General features: G+C 51.5%; 1 protein-coding gene across 10 annotated transcripts in view; it reads right to left on the reverse strand.

The window, feature by feature from the left end:
- MAMLD1 (mastermind like domain containing 1) overlaps positions 1-16,336 on the reverse strand; it is a 117,068-nt gene extending 100,732 nt beyond the window's left edge. For 4 of the 10 annotated variants that reach the window (XM_060138095.1, XM_060138092.1, XM_060138094.1 and 1 more), the window contains exon 1: positions 16,273-16,336. The gene's annotated coding sequence lies outside the window, so the exon portion shown is untranslated. The remainder of the gene's footprint in view (positions 1-16,272) is intronic. The other 6 variants (XM_060138089.1, XM_060138088.1, XM_060138087.1 and 3 more) reach the window with 3 other exon arrangements.
- Positions 16,337-17,140: the final 804 nt, after the last annotated feature.

A 17,140-nucleotide genomic window follows, 5' to 3' on the forward strand; every position in this document is an offset into this window, starting at 1 on the left:
AAATCTTGGTGATGTAGGGCTTTACGAAGAATTCTTAGACTCCACAACAAAAGTATGGTCCATAAAACAAGTTCCCTGCGAAAGAACCTGTTAAAAGAATGAAAGGACAAGCTACAGACTGGAAGAAAATATTTTCAAATAACATATCAGACAATGGACAAGTATGTAAAAAAAATAAAAAGATGTTCCAAGTCACTCATAATTAGAAAAATGCTAATTAAAATTACTGAGATACCATTTCTCACCTATCAGATTTACAAAAAATTAAAAAGTATAGCAAACATTTTGTTGGCGAAGCTTTAGGGGAAAAGGCACTCTCACGCATTGCTGGTAGGAATACAAATTGATACAACCTTTCAGAAGGGGAATTAGGCAATACCTAAGAAAACTACCTACGTGTTTACTTTTTGACACACAAATGTCACTTCTAGGAATCCACCCTGAAGATGCACCTCCAACAAAATGAAAAATACATCTGCATGCGGTTGCCTTACGGCATTGCTTATAATCGCTAAATACTGGAAACAACATACATGCTCAAACATAGGAGGGTGGTCGAATTAGCTGTAGTCCATCAACACAATGCCAAACTATGCAGCTGTAATAAATGCATGAGGAAGATCTCTATGAATTGATACAGAGTGATTGCTAGGACATACTGTCACTTTAAGCAAAGCCCAAAAGAGTATCTATAGTACACTACTACCTTCATATAAGAATGAAAGGGGTAGAGGAAAATACACAGATACCTGCTCATTTGTGCAAAAAGAAACCCAGGAAAAAGAATCAGGTTGGTTACTTAGAGGGCACGAATGGAAGGCACAGTTTTAACCTTTGGAATTATGTTATTTCACATGCTAAAATAATTAAAATGAACAAAGATGGGGAAATAAAAATCCTCAGAGGAATCGAAACAGAAACAGGTGAACTGAACCATATTCAAATGAGCACGTGGGGGCAAGTGGCGGGGGATGAAGAAGTAGCCCAGGTGATTTGGTAACAGTCTTCGGGCACCACACCCTTAAGCTAAACACAGTTTAGTTAGTAGGCTTCTTTCCATAGACTTATGGATTAGCAACTCTGAAACTCCTTTCTGTGTATTCTAGAATTCAGTAAGTAAGTAAATCTATTAGGGATAATAGCTGAGAGATTTCTGTCATGGAAGGGTTTACAAATATGGAAAGGGGAAAGACAGAACAAACTCTGGTGTTGGACTGGAATTTTGAGGTAACAGTGTGAACTCATGGTTTATAGATAGGTAGGTAAGTGATAGATTACCACAATAATAGAAATGAATAAAATAATAAAATAAAATGAAATACTGATGGAGATAATTAATTACTTAATTTCCTAGCTTTGTGGACTGAGACGGTCTACTAGCAATAGCACTCCTGTAGAAGTGAGCACACATTTAGTTCCCACACTTTGATTTCTAAATACTATTCTCCACCAAAAGAAACTAAGGCTCCTTGGAAAAATGGCTGATTTTTAGGGCTGGAGCAGAAAATGTACGGATGAGCCTGGAGCATCTTGTTGTGCCAGAAATTAAGGCCATGCTCAGAGAATGATTAGGGACATGTCAAAAAGACCTAAGAGCCAACATAAAGGGGTTCCCCCTGGCCAAACCTGGGGCAATTTGAACATCAAAATAAATAACAATAGTCAAGGATTATAACTCACTGAATAAAAAATCATAATCCATGAGTTCACCTGATATAAATAAAGACAGAAGTAAATAAATGATGGCGGAAAGAACACTCTCTTCCAGTAGAAAGCCAAATATAGAAGGGATAATGGAATTAGAAATTCATTATTTGGCAACCAGAATGATAAACTTGCCTCAGGCAAGGATCATTGATGGATGTTAAGCTAGGGAGTGAAACTTTGCAGAGTAACAGTTTATCGACATATTTTCAAAATATATTCCCATAAGATCCTTATTAATTACCAAGGAAAAAATAGTAATTTGATTGTGGAGAAACATGGCCAACGACCGCACTAAGCAAGTGCAGAACGTGAATGTAATCATGAGGAAACATCAGACAAACCCCAAATAAGGGACATTCCGCAAAATGACTGGCCTGTACTCTTCACAAATATCAATGACACAAAGATAAACTGAAGAACTGTCCCAGTTTAAAGGAGATGTAAGAGACATAATGACCGAATGCACCGTATAATCCTGAATTTTCTTTTGTGATAAAGGACATTATTGGAACAATCACTAATATCCGAAGAAGGTCTTTAGATTAGACTGGTACCAATGTTAGCTTCCTGATTTTGATCAACGTTCTGTGCTTATGCAAGATAATGTCTTATTCTTAGGAAATATACATTCAAGTGTTTTGAGATAAAAGTGCATTGTGTCTGCAATGTATTATCACACAATTTAGAAAAAGAAATGTATGTGCGTGTGTGTGTGTGCGTGTGTGTGTGCGCGCGTGCACGTGTGTGTGTGTGTAGGGGGGAGTAGATAAACAGAGAAAATGTGGTAAAATGTTAATATTTGTGGAATTGAGTAGAAAGATATTCAGAAATTATTTGAACTCATCTAGAAAAATGGTATAGATCAACCGGTATGCAAGGCAGAAATAGAGACACAGATGTAGAGAACAAATTTATGGACACCAAGGTGGGGGAAGCAGGGGTGTGGGTGGTGGTGGTGGGATGAATTGGGAGATTGGGGTTGACATATATACACTAATATGTATAAAGTAGATAACTAATAAGAACCTGCTGTATAAAAAAATAAAATTCAAAAAATAAGAAAAAAGAAATTATTTGTATTATTCTTACAGCTTTTCTTTTTCGTTGTTGTTTTTTAAAATTAATTAATTAATTAATTTTTGGCTGCACTGGGTCTTCGCTGCTGCGCACAGGCTTTCTCTAGTTGCAGTGAGCGGGGGCTACTCTTCGTTGCAGTGCATGGGCTTCTCATTGTGGTGGCTTCTCTTGTTGCGGAGCACGGGCTCTAGGTGCATGGGCTTCAGTAGTTGTGGCACGTGGGTTTCAGTAGTTGTGGCGTGGGGGCTTAGTTGCTCTGCGGCATGTGGGATCTTCCCAGACCAGGGCTCCAACCCGTGTCCCCTGCATTGGCAGGTGGATTCTTAACCACTGTGCCACCAGGGAAGTCCCAACTTTTCTTGAAGTCTGAATTTATGTCAAGCTAAAACTTAAATTTAAGAAGCTTAGAAGTGATCAATTAACCCACCAGAGAGATAGTGTAGACTAGAGGCCGGAGGGCCAACCGTTAGAAAATATTCACAGTTGATGCATGGGTTTACAAGAGGCAACGGGACAGGAGTATCAGGTACACACAGGCATTCCGGGAATGCTAACTGATGTTTTGATAAATTTCAAGTCAAAACTGGAGCCTCTTCCCAACAAACGACCTGTCTCCAATGACCCTCAAACCCGGCTTAGTGTGGCGGACACCAGCTGGTCCACTGAACTCCCTCTAGGTCCGCATTCAGAACCCAGACCACGAGGCAGAAAAACTGAGAATCAGAGGGCTCCTTTCCAGTAGAGCCAATTTGGAGAATGGATGGATGGATGGATGGATGGATGGGTGGATGGGTGGATGGATGGATGGACAGTAGACATATGAGACTTAAGATATAAAAGGCTACTAAATACCCATGGTGAAAAAACTTATGTAAGTTAATGATGACTAGCAATATTATCTGTTTTAAATAATTTCAGCCCACTCAGCAAAGAAAGCACTCTATAAAGTACAGTTCATCAGTGACCTGCTAAAATGAGAACGTTTAACTTGAATAGTCTAGTTGTGTGCTTTCCACTATGGTAGCCACTGGCCACATGTGGCTACTGAGCGCTTGCAATGTGGTTAGTCTGAACTGAGATGTGCCGTAAGTGCAAACCATACACTGGAATGTGAGGACTTAGCATCATAAAACAAAAACTGTGTACAATATCTCAACATTTTTTGGACTGATTACATGCTGAAATCATAATTTTAGATAGATTGGGTTAAATAAAACATATTGTTCAAGTTAATTTCATGTTTCTTTTTTACTTTTTTAATGTGGCCACTAGAAAATTTAAAATTGTATATGTGTGGCTCGTACTTATGGCTTGCATTATATTTCTAGTGGGCAGAACTGGCCTAGTTGATAAATGGTTTTACAAGTTTTTGCTCAGATCTTACCTTCGCTTCAAGGTCCTTGCTGGCCATCCTATTTAAAAGTGTACCCTTGAGGTAAAAGACTTATACTCTGAGAACTATAGAACATTGACAAATGAAATTGAAGATGATTCAAAGAAATTGAAAGATATCCTGTGCTCCTGGATTAGAAGAATTAACACTGTCAAAATGGCCAGACTACCCAAAGCAATTTACAGACTTAATGCCATCCCTATCAAATTACCCATGACATTTCTCACAGAACTGGAACACATAATCCTAAAATTTATACGAACTGCAAAAGACCCAGAATTGACAAAGCAATCATGAGGGAAAAGAACAAAGCTGGAAGCATAACCCTCCCAGACTTCAGACAATACTACAAAGCTAGAGTAATCAAAACAGTGTGGTATTGGCACAAAAACAAACACATAGATCAATGGAACAGAACAGAGCCCAGAAATAAACCCACACACCTATGGTCAATTAATTTTAGACAAAGGAGGCAAGACTATGCAATGGAGAAAAGACAGTCTCTTCAGCAAGAGGTGTTGGGAAAGCTGGACAGCCGCATGTAAATCAATGAAGTTAGAACACACCCTCACACCATACACAAAAAGAAACTCTCAAAATAGCTTAAAAACTTAAATATAAGACATGACACCATAAAACTCCCAGAAGAGAACATAGGCAGAACACTCTCTGACGTAAATCGCAACAATATTTTTTTGAATCTGTCTCCTAGAGTAATGGAAATAAAAGCAAAAATAAATAAATGGGACCTAATTAAACTAAAAGTTTTTGCACAGCAAACTACAAACAAAATGAATTGGAATGGGAGAAAATATTTGCAAGCAATGTGACCAACAAGGGATTAATCTCCAAAATATACAAACAGCTCATACAGCTCAGTATCAAAAAAAAAAAACCCAATCAAAAAATGGACAGAAGACCTAAATAGACATCTCTCCAAAGAAGACACACAGATGGCAAACAGGCACATGAAAACATGCTCACTATTGCTAATTACTGGAGAAATGCAAGTCAAGAGTACAATGGGGTATCACCTCACACCGGCTAGAATGGCCATGATCAAAAAATCTACAAATAATAAATGCTGGAGAAGGTGTGGAGAAAAGGGAACCCTCCTACACTGTTGGTGGGAATGTAAATTGGTGTAGCCACTATGGAGAACAGTATGGAGGTTCCTTAAAAAACTACAAATAGAACTACCATATGACCCAGCAATCCCACTCCTGGGAATATGTCCAGAAAAGACAAGAACTCTAATTTGAAAAGATTCATGCACCCCAATGTTCACAGCAGCACTGTTTACAATAGCCAAGACATGGAAAGAACCTAAGTGCCCACTGACAGATGAATAAATAAAGATGTGGTATATATACACAATGGAATATTACTCAGCCGTTAAGAAAAGAATGAAATATTGCCATTTGCAGCAACATGTGTGGACCTAGAGCTTATCATACTAAATAAGTCAGACAGAAAGACAAATATCGTGTGATATCACTTATATGTGGAATCTAGAAAAATGATACAGATGAACTTATTTGCAAAGCAGAAACAGACTCACAGACATAGAAAACAAACTTAATGGTTACCAAATGGGAAAAGGGTGGGGGAAGGATAAGTTAGGAGTATGGGATTAGCAGATAAACTAACATATATAAAATAGACAAGCAACAAGTTTCTACTGTATAGCACAGATAACTATCTTCAATATCTTGTAATAAACTACAGTGGAAAAGCCTCTGAAAAAGAATAGTTGCTGTACACCAGAAACTAACACAACATTGTAAATCAACTATACTTTAATAGAAAAAAAAATAAAGTACCTCCTAAGGAGAAAAAAAAAAAGTGCACCCTTACGTGACGTCCCCCAACTCCCTTCCCTGATTTATTTTGCTTCAAGACACATTGCCTCAAACATACTATAGTTTTTACTTATTAATCTTGCCTATTGTTTGTCTCCCCCACTAGACTATCATCCACGAGGGTTTTTTCTGTTTTGTTCACTCTTGTATCCATGACACATCATTAATTGGCATAAGTTCTTTCACCTTGGGTATGTTTTTTCAATTTATTTATTTATTTGTTTTTATTTTTGGCTGCGTTGGGTCTTCGCTGCTGTGCACGGGCCTTCTCTAGTTGCAGCGAGCAGTGCACGGGCTTCTCATTGTCGTGGCCTCTCCCGCCGCAGAGCACGGGCTCCAGGCGCACAGGCTTCAGCCGTTGGTCAAAGGCTGGTCGTAATGTCAAAGAAGGGACAAAAGGACTGTTCACCTCAAAAGAGACCTGCCTTTCTTTTGTTTAATTTCACAGGCCAAATGGTAAGTCAGCAACCCAAGAGCGTGGCCGAGCTTGCCGTCTGCAAGACGGTCTCTCCAACACTGTCTAGTTGGAATCTCCCACGATGCCATTGCACTGGGCGGGGCCCGCCTTCTCATATTTCACGGACTTGATTAAAGTCCCGCAGCTGGTCAACAGGCGCCAATGGCAAAGCGCACTGTTCTTCCCACCACAGCACAGCGTTTCTGCCCGTGTGGTAACCAGCGGCGACCCCGCAATCTGGCACAGCCCAAGGCACCTGTCTCGAAGGATCCCTGAGGGAACCATGAATGGGCTTCTAGAAGGATCTATGAGCCCCTGCAATTAGACACAACTTTGCATATAATTCGCAAAGAAGTCCGTGACCCACAAAAGGCACAGAGCTGCCCCTGCTCCAGAGAGACAGGAATCAGGAGACCAGCTAAGGTCGGCTTCCCTGAAACCAAGCTCAGAAGAGGCTTGGCAGCCAGGTGAGCCTGGCCGTGTTCCAATCTCATGGACAGAACCAGCTTTACGTGGGCATGATGCCACTTGGGGAGGGGGGTCCCCAGAGGCCCTCCCTAACCCTTGAACCCCTCCTACCCGAGCACTGAAGAGCACATGCTCTCCAAGGCATGGCAAACCCTTACTTACCATAATTCAAGTCAGAGGTTCCAGATTCTCCCAAGTAAGGGAGTCACATTAAGACACACAGGGCTGAGGATGGTGCCTTTGCAGCTAAGGGCGAGGGGACAGGTCTAGGACCCAGGAAGGGAAAAATGGCGGGACTGAACCCAAACGAGTTTGCTCAGAATTTTGCAGAGGGCCAACCCCAAGGCATGACTGAAAAGGCCAGGCAGCCTGTCCTCAGCCATGGGGGGAACAAGGGCTGCAGACCTAGCCCTTTCTATCTGGGTCCCGCCTTGCAGAAAGGATGGGCTGAGGACACTAAGAGAAACAATGTCAGCATCTTGTTCTCGACTCCTGGGACAAAACGTGCTCGAAAAGGCAAAGTGCCTCTCCTTTGTGGGAGGAAACGAAGAGCAATCATGCCTCTGGGCTCCTGAGATAGGGGTGCGTGTGCGAGAGTGTACGAGTCTGGCTCTCCACGACTGCCGGGCCGGGAGGCAAAGCCCCACAACTGGCTCACCAGCTCGGCACTCTCATCCCACAAGTCTATTTCCGTGCACTTGGAAAGAGAAAGCAAAGGATGCCGCGAAGGCCTCCTGCCCCGGCTCTGAGAAGCCAGACTTTCCAGCCACCCCGGGGTGGGAAACGGGCCTCTGACTGCCACAGTCGCTGCCGCTGTTTGGGGAAGGCTGCTGCTCTGGCGGGGGTGGGGCACAGGGAGGAGGAGGGAGAACAGCCTGCTTGGAGAATCCCTGTAGCTTAATCTTGCAATTTCACTGTCGCTGCGCTCTGAACGGGTTCTGCCTAGGGAGCAGGCCCTCGGGAGGCTCCAATTTGATAATGGCCTCTCCTCTACTGAGGGTCCAGACCTCGCCACCTTGCCCTATTAGCGGGCAGGAAGCGCTTCCAGGCTGGCCTCCAGTGCAGGGCATTAGTCACGCTCCAAAGGCAACACACGGGCCATGTGTCGGGAGTACTGGCTGCCCCAGTGGGATTGATGTGGCGACACTCTCCCATATTTTCAGGGCTCGTTTTGAGGGCTGCGAGGACCACGATAATAATATACAATCATAGCATATAACCATAATACTCTGTACCCCATCGCTGGGGGGTCACTAGAAACAACCAGATCGTTCACTTTCATTCGAATGTCAGCACCATTATTTTAACACCAAGTGTGTCCGATTTGACTCCGTATCCCCCCCAGACGAATTGGAGAGCGGCGGCGAAAGGAAATGGCATACTTCTTTGAGCTTTTGTTACAACATGTTTGTGCAGCAAACTGCGAAGAAAATGTAGTAATTAGAGGTTAAATTAATCCTTGACAGACAAGCGGCTTAGGAACTCCCTCCGCCCCAAACCCAGCATAACACACGCCAGTCTTTGAGAATTAGACACGCAAAGCGTGTGACGCCGGCAACTGCACCAAAACTACTCTCCCACTTAAAATTCCGAGGTCGGCGCTGCAACTTCCAGAGACAGATCTTGACACTGAGATCTCATTAAGAGAAAAGCCCAAACAACCGTCGCCACTGCCAACAAAGCCCACCCAGCCGAGCCCTCCAAGGGGCTGGCGGCCCAGCTCTCTGTCAGCAACTTGAAAACAAGACGTGACACACGCCTTTCGGAGGCACCAAAGCCTGGGCCCCAGTCTGATCCTTCATTTACAACCTCCGATTTCAACTGGTTCTAAGCGTTGGCTTCTGATGCCAGCATGCCCCTCCGCCATCCTAACGATGCTAAGCAAGGCACACACTGATCCAGGGCAAATCCCATTACCCCACAATTAAACCTGGTCCTTCTCCTCGCGCTGCATCTCCTGTCATACCTGCTCTTCCTCAAAAAGGGAAGCCCGCGTGCCCACAGCATGGGCGCCAAGTGGGCATTCCGGACCCAAGTACTTGACTGAGAGCAGGAGACCGGAGTTCTATCTCCTTAGGGCTCCCCTCACTGTGTCTCCTCAGGAAAGTCGGGTCCCCTCTCTGGGCCCTACTTTTTCTCTTGTAAAGTCACAGGGCTTTACTCCTGCAGCTTGAAAATTCTTTCAGCATCTGAGTATGTAGTGCCTTGGTTCGTCTATGCCCACTCTGTGCAGGAACTCGGGTCAGCTGGCTACTGGGCCCGCGAAAAGGAAGTCAAAGCTGGATCCTCTCCCCTCGCCCTCCATGTCACATGGGGGTTTCAGGTTCAAACGCTGGGCAAAACAGAAAAGCACTGTTAAGGATGGGGGAGGGGGACTCGGGACAACTGGACAGAGGACCTGAGATTGTCCCAATCATTCAGGGTGACCTGACTTGGTTTTTGTCCTGTCTCCAGTTCCCAAAGGCCCACACTTGCCCTCCAAAGAGGGGAGGCACCAGCCGGGGCCACCAGGCCCTTCTGACGCAGATGCCATTCACTATCTCAGGCCCCGCGGCGTCCAGTGGCTTCTTCTAGAATCAGCAGAACTGTGTCCCTGTGGCCTCGAGTCCAGGTATTTCCACAGGTGGAGGAAAGGGGGAAGCACGTGATGAAATCCCACGATCGGCCCCATCCTCCTCTGGGCCTCATGGAACAACCCTCAGCCTTAAGAAAGTGGCATTTCCCAAACCGCGCTTGATGGTTATTTACTGGGCAGAGCCAGCAGCAGGGCACACCGGGAGGGGAAGTGGCTGGGACCCCACTTCGAGGCTGGGACTGGGCTGTATGTAAAGGGGCACTGTGTGCGCCAGGGTCAGAGGGCAGCCGGGGCGGGACTTAAGCCCTGTCTCTGGAAGCCTTCACTCTGCAGAGCCCACAGTCAGCAAAGTCCCTAGCTATGCCTCACTCCGGGGGAGCTTTCTGGGCTGTGACAAATCTGATTGCTTTGGAAATCATGAAGAGGTCAGATTTTAGGTGGGGGGACTTGAGGCCCTAAGGAAACTGGAGAGGTTCTGTGAATGGGGAGAAGAAAGCAAGCAATGGGGTGGGGGAGGGAGGGAACCCAACTCTTTTTGCTTCCATCCTCTCCCCCTGCAGAAAATGCTCCTGGGGCTTCAGTCGCCCAGGCTGGTCATTTGTGAGCAGGACCCCACTGGGACTGTGCATCGAACTCCTCCCAGGTAAACAGTGTTAACACAAGCCACGCCCCTCATCCCCAGTGACCCGCCCCTGACTCGCTGCCCGAGGGCTCCCCGCTGTTCCTCCTTTGCTACATTTGCAGATGAGATGATGACACAGTGATGACAGAAACAAGTAATAAACACTGCCATAAAACCCCGTCAGGTTCACACAGATTTATGAAGTTTCTCTCTCAAAGTCTGGAAGATGTTTCAGGACTCAATGTCTGAAAAATCAGATTGTTCCAACTGAGCTTCGTGACGCTCCTTTCCTGCTGTACAGTTGACTGCTGCTGCCTAGGTTACGTCGGTGGCTGGCGTTGTGAGAGGTGTATGATGGGAATTGGTTTATTGTGCTGATCCATAGTAACTGACTCCTGTTCCCCCATCGTTTATCTCCCTCCCCAGCACATCTGGGTCGGTCTATTCACACTCTCAGCATTCTATCTGCTCCAACAAACACTCAGCCTCTTCTGCTTGGATAAGGAGATTTTTTAGTTACATCCATTATATGTGTATCAACATTTATGGCAGCAAGATAATTGCTAAAGAGCTCAGAGGATAAAAGGTCCTCCTTCATAATGTCTACCCCCCCCATCCGTTAAAAAAAAAATCAATATTAACATGAAGCAGGACAGTGGCAGATCCTTGCATGGCTGCTGCGTCCTCCAGGTTGGTAATGTGATTTTTAAAAAATACCCAGGTGGTCTAGGAAGAAAAGGTTCAGCAGTGAGTTCAGAGCCCATATACTCCAGTGGGGCACATGTGTGGAGAGGGAAGGCCTTTTTGTCCTTGAAACCTTTGCTGAATAACTGCAAAGCAGCAAATCTGTTCTATATTAGATGAGTCCTTTGGAAACATGCCAGTCTAATTTCAGAGAGTTTGGATCTCGTTATCTGGAAACCAACCCAATGATGAGAAGGCCTGCCGTCAGTAGGTCCTGAGACCACCGGATTAAGGGTACCGGACAGGAAGCCCTCAGGGTCGCTTCCCAGCCTCCACCATCCAGGCTTCTGGGTTAGATGTTCACATGGGTGAAAGATACAGAGAGGGAACAATTTCGACTTCCATGTTGTTTGGATTGACCTTCTGTCCTTTTTTCCTCCTCCCTCTTCTCGCTGCCCCTCAAAATCTCAGTCCCATTTCTTTATCTATCTAGCTGCTATCCCTGACAGCATTTCAGTTTCCCAGAAAATGACTATTTCATTCACAAATCACAGTATGTCAGAGCTGGAAGGGACTCGGACTCCGAGGTCGTGGTGGTAGAGGGACAAGGAGGGAGGACTGACTTGCCCAAGACCACTGTGCTAATTAGTTGGGAGACTGTTCTAGAACACAAGTTTCCCAGCTCCTAGGCTAATTATCTCTCCGATGCAGCGCTGCAGAAAGAAAAAATCAGAATCGTAAAAAAGTTTACTGCAGATAGGAAGCCCCCTTAAAGGAGGAGAGTGGTTCTACCGTCAGAAGGACCACTTGCCTAAGGTCAGTTTCTGCCCATTTCAGAAGCCTAAACAGACAGCAGTTGATTTCCTAGGGCTGATCTATTAACAGGTGCATTTTAAGCCTTTGGGTGATCCACTTAAAAGGGAAAAAATGATATTAAATGTGCTGGCTAAGCTTGACAAAATCCCTTTCCTTAGTGAAAAGAATCAACAACAGTAAATCTCCTACCTTAAGATGCAGTGAATGTATGGCCCCGCTCCCACCCAAGCAACAGGCTATTTTCTGGTTGAGTTTAAAAATTCAATGACGTTCCTGTTTCAACCCACACATCTGTGTCACTGTCAGCGTCAGTGGCAGGAAAACAGACGAAGTCACCCTTTGCTAATGATTTCCTAACATGGAATTTCCTCATATCTCCTCAAGCCTTTCTTCTTCCAATGCCAAACTGTTTCCCCCCCCTTCTCAAACACACTGTACTGAAGGAAAACTGAAAATGGTCACAGCCGGAAGAGGATGATTTTTAAGCAGATCTTATAAGGAAGAGCTGCAGCTCTTTGTGATATTTTTAAGGGGTGGGGAGAGAACTGCTAGTTTTTCTAAAGCCAGTACCAACAAAACAGAGACTTCCTCCTGGGCATCTGAGAATCTCTCAGCCTGGCTCTCTTTCCCCTTTCCCGCCTCCTTCCCAGGTTCCACTTTGGGCAACGTTAGTACATCAGTGTGGAAGGAAACACACTCAAATGCTGGAGGCACGAGTGGGGTGAGGCCAAGGCAGCCCTCAGGGCAGGGGACCAGCTTTGCAGAACTACCAAAGCACAAAGCAATATAGGAGCCCATCACGTTTCTCCTCTGGAGAATATCCTATTTAATATGCAAACTGGTCATCAAGAGCAAAGAGGGCTGTTACTTTAAGGGGAAGAAGCTGATTAGCTGCTCTGGCTGGCAGCAAACAGCTGGTCTGTCCGGCAGGTTCAAGGCCATTTCAGCTTCTCTCTTATGGAGGAACCATATGTTCCATCTCGCACATCAGCAGCTTTATTTTCCAATGATCGTGTTCCAGAAGGGAAGCACAAAGGGGGAGGAGAAGGTAGAGCCCACAGTTTACCCTTTGAGTACTTTCTTGTGGTTTTAGATGCAGTTGGGATGTGTGTGTTTCGAGGGTGGGGGGGAGTTAACGCTTCCTTCTGTTCCAAAGACCAGAGAACAAATGTTCGACCAGCACTTACGAATACCCTCCAGAGATCGGAGGAGAGCGGAGCAGGGGAAAGATATGTGAAAAGGCACACACACTGTGTCGCCGGGAGATTAAATGGGAAGAGGGGGTGGAGCTGGCGAGAGACCGGGAGGAATTTGACTTCGCTCAGGAGACCTACCAGTCGAGTTTGGGCCCCGCCCACTTCTCCTTATTTGTCAATTTTTCTTATTGTCAGTATTCCCCTTCCGAACAAACTTTACAAGTAGAGAGGCGGACCGGTCCGGGGGTCGGGGGCGGGGCCGGCCAGGCCGACAGGCTGGCTAAAGGTTACTCCAAACATTATGTTTAACATTCCTCCGCGCAAGTCCGAGTTCCCGCAAGTTTGGGGGGCAGGGCAGGTGTAAGGGATAGGGGCCGGCTGAATCCTCACTCCAGCTAGTGCCGGGAACCCGTGGGTCCCGGACACCCCCAAGTGCAGGGCCTTGGCTCCGTCAGAGGCGGTAGGCTGACGCACGTTCCGGAGGTGCATCCTCGTCCCTACCGCCTGCCCGAGCTACACGAACCTCGGAGGTGGCAGTTCCAACGCCCTCCCTCCGTGCAAACAAAGAGGCCCCGCGGAGCGTTTGAGCCCCTGTGTAGGGGGCTGGGGGTGGCAGGAGGGCGCGGGAGGAGGGAGGAGCGCAGCCGCGGGGTGGCGTTAGCCTCAGAGTCGCCGCCGTCGTCTCAGCCGTCGTCTTGGCCACCGGCAGGTGCGACAGCCGCCCTGAGTCTAGGCGGCGAGGGGCGCGGGCTGCAAAGCGAAACCGAGGAAAGAGCGCCCCCTATGCCCGCGCCCGGCGAGCGCAGCGGCGAGCGGCGTCTGCCCAACCCGCCGAGCGTGCGCCGCCTCTGGCCTCCGCGCCCGCCCGCTAGCCGAGCCGCCAGCCCAGCCGTCCGGGCCGCGGGGGCCCCGGGTGTCCACCGCCCGGCTGCCGGGCCCGCTGCAGGCGCCAGGAGCCGGGGGCTCCCCACGCCTTCTGGGGTTCCTGCGGAGGGGATTCGAGACCCAGCCTCCTCCCCACCGCCTACACTTGCCCTCCTGTCCCGGGCGGCTCGCCCCCGCCCCCTGCCTCTGCGTCCCTTTTCCCTTCCCTCTCTCCAGCCTCCAGGGAAACAAAGGGGCTTTTTATAAAGCGGATTGTCGGCGGCAGCAACGGCGGCGGGGGTGGGAGGGAGGGGGGAATCTATAAAGACAAGAAGAGGTGGAGTGGGGGAAGAAGCTGCGCGGCCTCCGGGAGCCCCGAGCGGCGGCGGCGGCGGCCGGGAAGCCCCAGCGGGAGCGAGGCCGACACCACCCGGCCCGTGGGCACCCGGGAGGCGGCCCACGCCTGCGGAGGGCTGGGCTGCCCCGCTGCGATGCTGCCCTCCGGCTTGCCGCAGCCTGGGAACGGGATCGCCCGGCCGCGGGGCCCGGGCCGGCGGGGGCGGCGCGATCCCCGCGGGGGTCTCCCCCGGGAGACTCGGGCCCTCTTCCCAACCAACTCTTTCGAAATTGCTCAGGCTCGGGGAGACTTTGCGTCTTTGTTCCAGCGCGGCCGCCTCTCGTACGCCCAGCTCGCTCGCCCTCACAATGTCCCGGAGCTGGCCTTGGTTGGCTACCCGCAAAGGGCACGTTCGCCGTGGGGACGGCGCCCTGGGGCCGGGGGGGGGGAGAATTCCTCCTGCTGCCAAAAAACGACAAGCCACCCCAGCAAGTGGAGTCGCTTCTCTCCACCTCCCTCAGCCATCCTGTGCTCCCGCCCGCGCACACACTCCCACCCACACTCGGGGTGTCCCGCTCGGCCGCACCCAGCTGCAGAAGCGCGGCGGGGCGAAGCCCCCGGCCCGAAGTGCGTCTGTTTGCTCAGGTTCCGACGACTTCAGGGCAGTTTTCTGCAAGCTAATCCTATTAGTGTCTGCTCAGTCCGAATTTAATCACGGATCAAAATCAGACCGTATGGCCAGCTTTCCAAGCGGCTTCGGACACGCTGCATCGGGACGGAGCCTGGCCGAGCCAACTGGCCGTGAAAAGTATTTGGCGGCGCTCCGGGGGGCTTCCCGCCCGCCCTCGCTGGCGCCGGGCGCCGGGCTGTGCTGCCGCTCCGAGGCCTGGGAGCTCGGGGCGCGGGGGCGCTGGGAGCTCCGGGCAGGAGCCCAGTCGGGGCTGCCTCGAGCCGCCAGCTCTGCTCAGGGCTGCTCTCCAGAGAATTTGGCAGGGGAGGGAGCGAAAGGCGGCGGGCTCGGCGCGCGCACACTCCACACTCCCGCTCGGTGGCGGCAAACTGGGTACGGGTGGGGTTGGGGGAAATCCTGCGCCCAGCGCCCACTGCCGACTGGCCCGAGCTCTGGGAGCCGGTATGCGAAGGCAGCGTCGCCGGTGGCATCCGGGCTGCGAGCGGCCCGGGGTGCGCCGGGTCGGAGCGGGAGCCTCCCGGTAGCCCGGCGCGGCCGGGGGAGCCCTCGTGGCCCGCGCCCCTCTGCCTTCCCTTCTCGGTACTCGACTGCCCCTACCCGATTCCAGACGCCCGGCGGGCGCCGGGGTGCAGGCACAGGCCACAGTCCCGGGCGATGCGAGCTGCGCTGAGCTCGGCCCAGCCAGTCCGAGAAGGGGGCGACCACGCGCAGCGCCAGGTGGGCCGTGTGCTCGGAGCAAACTTCGGGGTCCCCCGGCTCTCAGTATCCCCGGGCCCCCGCTTCTCCGCGACGGGGACCACAAGTGCGGGCCACAAGTGCAGCCCGGCGCCCCCAAAGCAGTCGGACCTCCCGCGCCCGCCCTCAGCCTTACCGTGCTGCGGAGCTCCCGCGGCGGCGGCGGCGGCGGGGGCAGTGCCCGAGGGGCGGGCGGCCACCGGCGCGGGCAGTCTGGCCTCCGGCGCCCGCCGAGCGGCCCGGCCCGATTGCAGATCACCTCTGGCTAGCGGCCGGTGCCCCCGCGCCCGCCCGCCTCCGGCCGCTTCAGCTCGCAGCCAAGTTCATGCCGGCGGCGCTGCAGCGGCGGCCTCAATCTGCTCGCTCCATTCCCACCGCCCGGCTCCGCGCCGCGCGCCCGGAAGGTGGAGTTTCGGGGGTTTAAGTTACTGATAGGCATTTCTCACTGCTGTGTCACTCGGGGAGGAGGAGACACGCACGCCGCACACTCACACACCCTCACACTCGCGGCGACGAGCGGCTCTGGCCTTAAAGGGGAAGCCACGCCGCCCCGCCCGCGACCCCGCCGGCCCCGAGCCCCGAAACGCCGAGTTTCCAGGCCCGGAGGGGGCCGGGGTTAGCAGAAGCGCGGCGGCCGCCCGAGGGGCCTACCGGGCCCTCCGGCCACTCTTTGGAAGGGAAAGCGGCCGCAGGCTGGCTTCGCCGCGGTTGCCTCGTTTCTCCACTCAACTCGAGCCAGGGCAGCCGGGCAGCAGCGGGAGGGAAGGAAGGGGCACGCGCACACTCACCTCGGTGGCTCCGCACGCAGCGGGAGGCGGTCGGTGCCTTACGTGGCAGGTGGCCCGCCTAGACGGTGCGCTGCTGGCGAGAGGCGACAGCGGGGTGGCCGTGCGCCCCCGGGCACGAGCGGATGGAGCTCGCCCGAGGGCGGCAGGCGGAGCCCCGCGCGCTCGGGAAGCCGGCTCACGGCAGGTAGACTTCCCGCTTCTGGGCCGAGCGAGCTGGTGAGCGGCGCGCGCCCCTGACGGACGCGGAACGAGCAGGGAGAGCGGGAGAGCCAGCACTCACCGGCGACAGGGCCGGAGAGCGCTCCAGACGGACCGAGACCGAGGGAGACGAGAGACAGGGAGAGACCGAATCCCCGAGAGGCCCTGGCGAGAGAAAGAGAATGAGAGAGATGGCAGCTCCCCGAAGGACCCCCGATCGTCATCCGGACCGGGGTGTCAGCGTCAAGTAGCCAGTTCCATCCCCCCCTCCCCCTTTTCCCGTCCTCGGCAGAGACCGACCTCGAGCAGCGGCCCGGCCTCCTCCCCCTCGCCCCGGAAGGGTGCTCACCTTCCGCGGACGGCTGCGGGCAGAGGAGCGCCGGTCTCACGGCCGCCGCGTCTGCCCGCTGGCTCCCGCCCAGACGGCCAAGGCGACCCGCTGTGACGGCAGTGGGGACCAGGGCTCTCAGGTGGCGACTGCCGAACTGCACCCGCCCCGCTCCTGGCCTAGCGGCCCCCCTCCGCCCGGCGGGCCCCCGCCCCCTCCTCCTCCTTGCATTCCTCCGCCCCCCGCCCCCGCCCAGGTGCGGACCCTGTCTGTGCCGCCCGCCGAGGAGCCCGGGCGCGCCAGCCAGTCTCCCGCCTCTCTGGCCTCGGGCCGGCGGAGCCC

Source organism: Lagenorhynchus albirostris, chromosome X, assembly GCF_949774975.1.
Source record: "Lagenorhynchus albirostris chromosome X, mLagAlb1.1, whole genome shotgun sequence".
NCBI lineage: Eukaryota > Metazoa > Chordata > Mammalia > Artiodactyla > Delphinidae > Lagenorhynchus > Lagenorhynchus albirostris.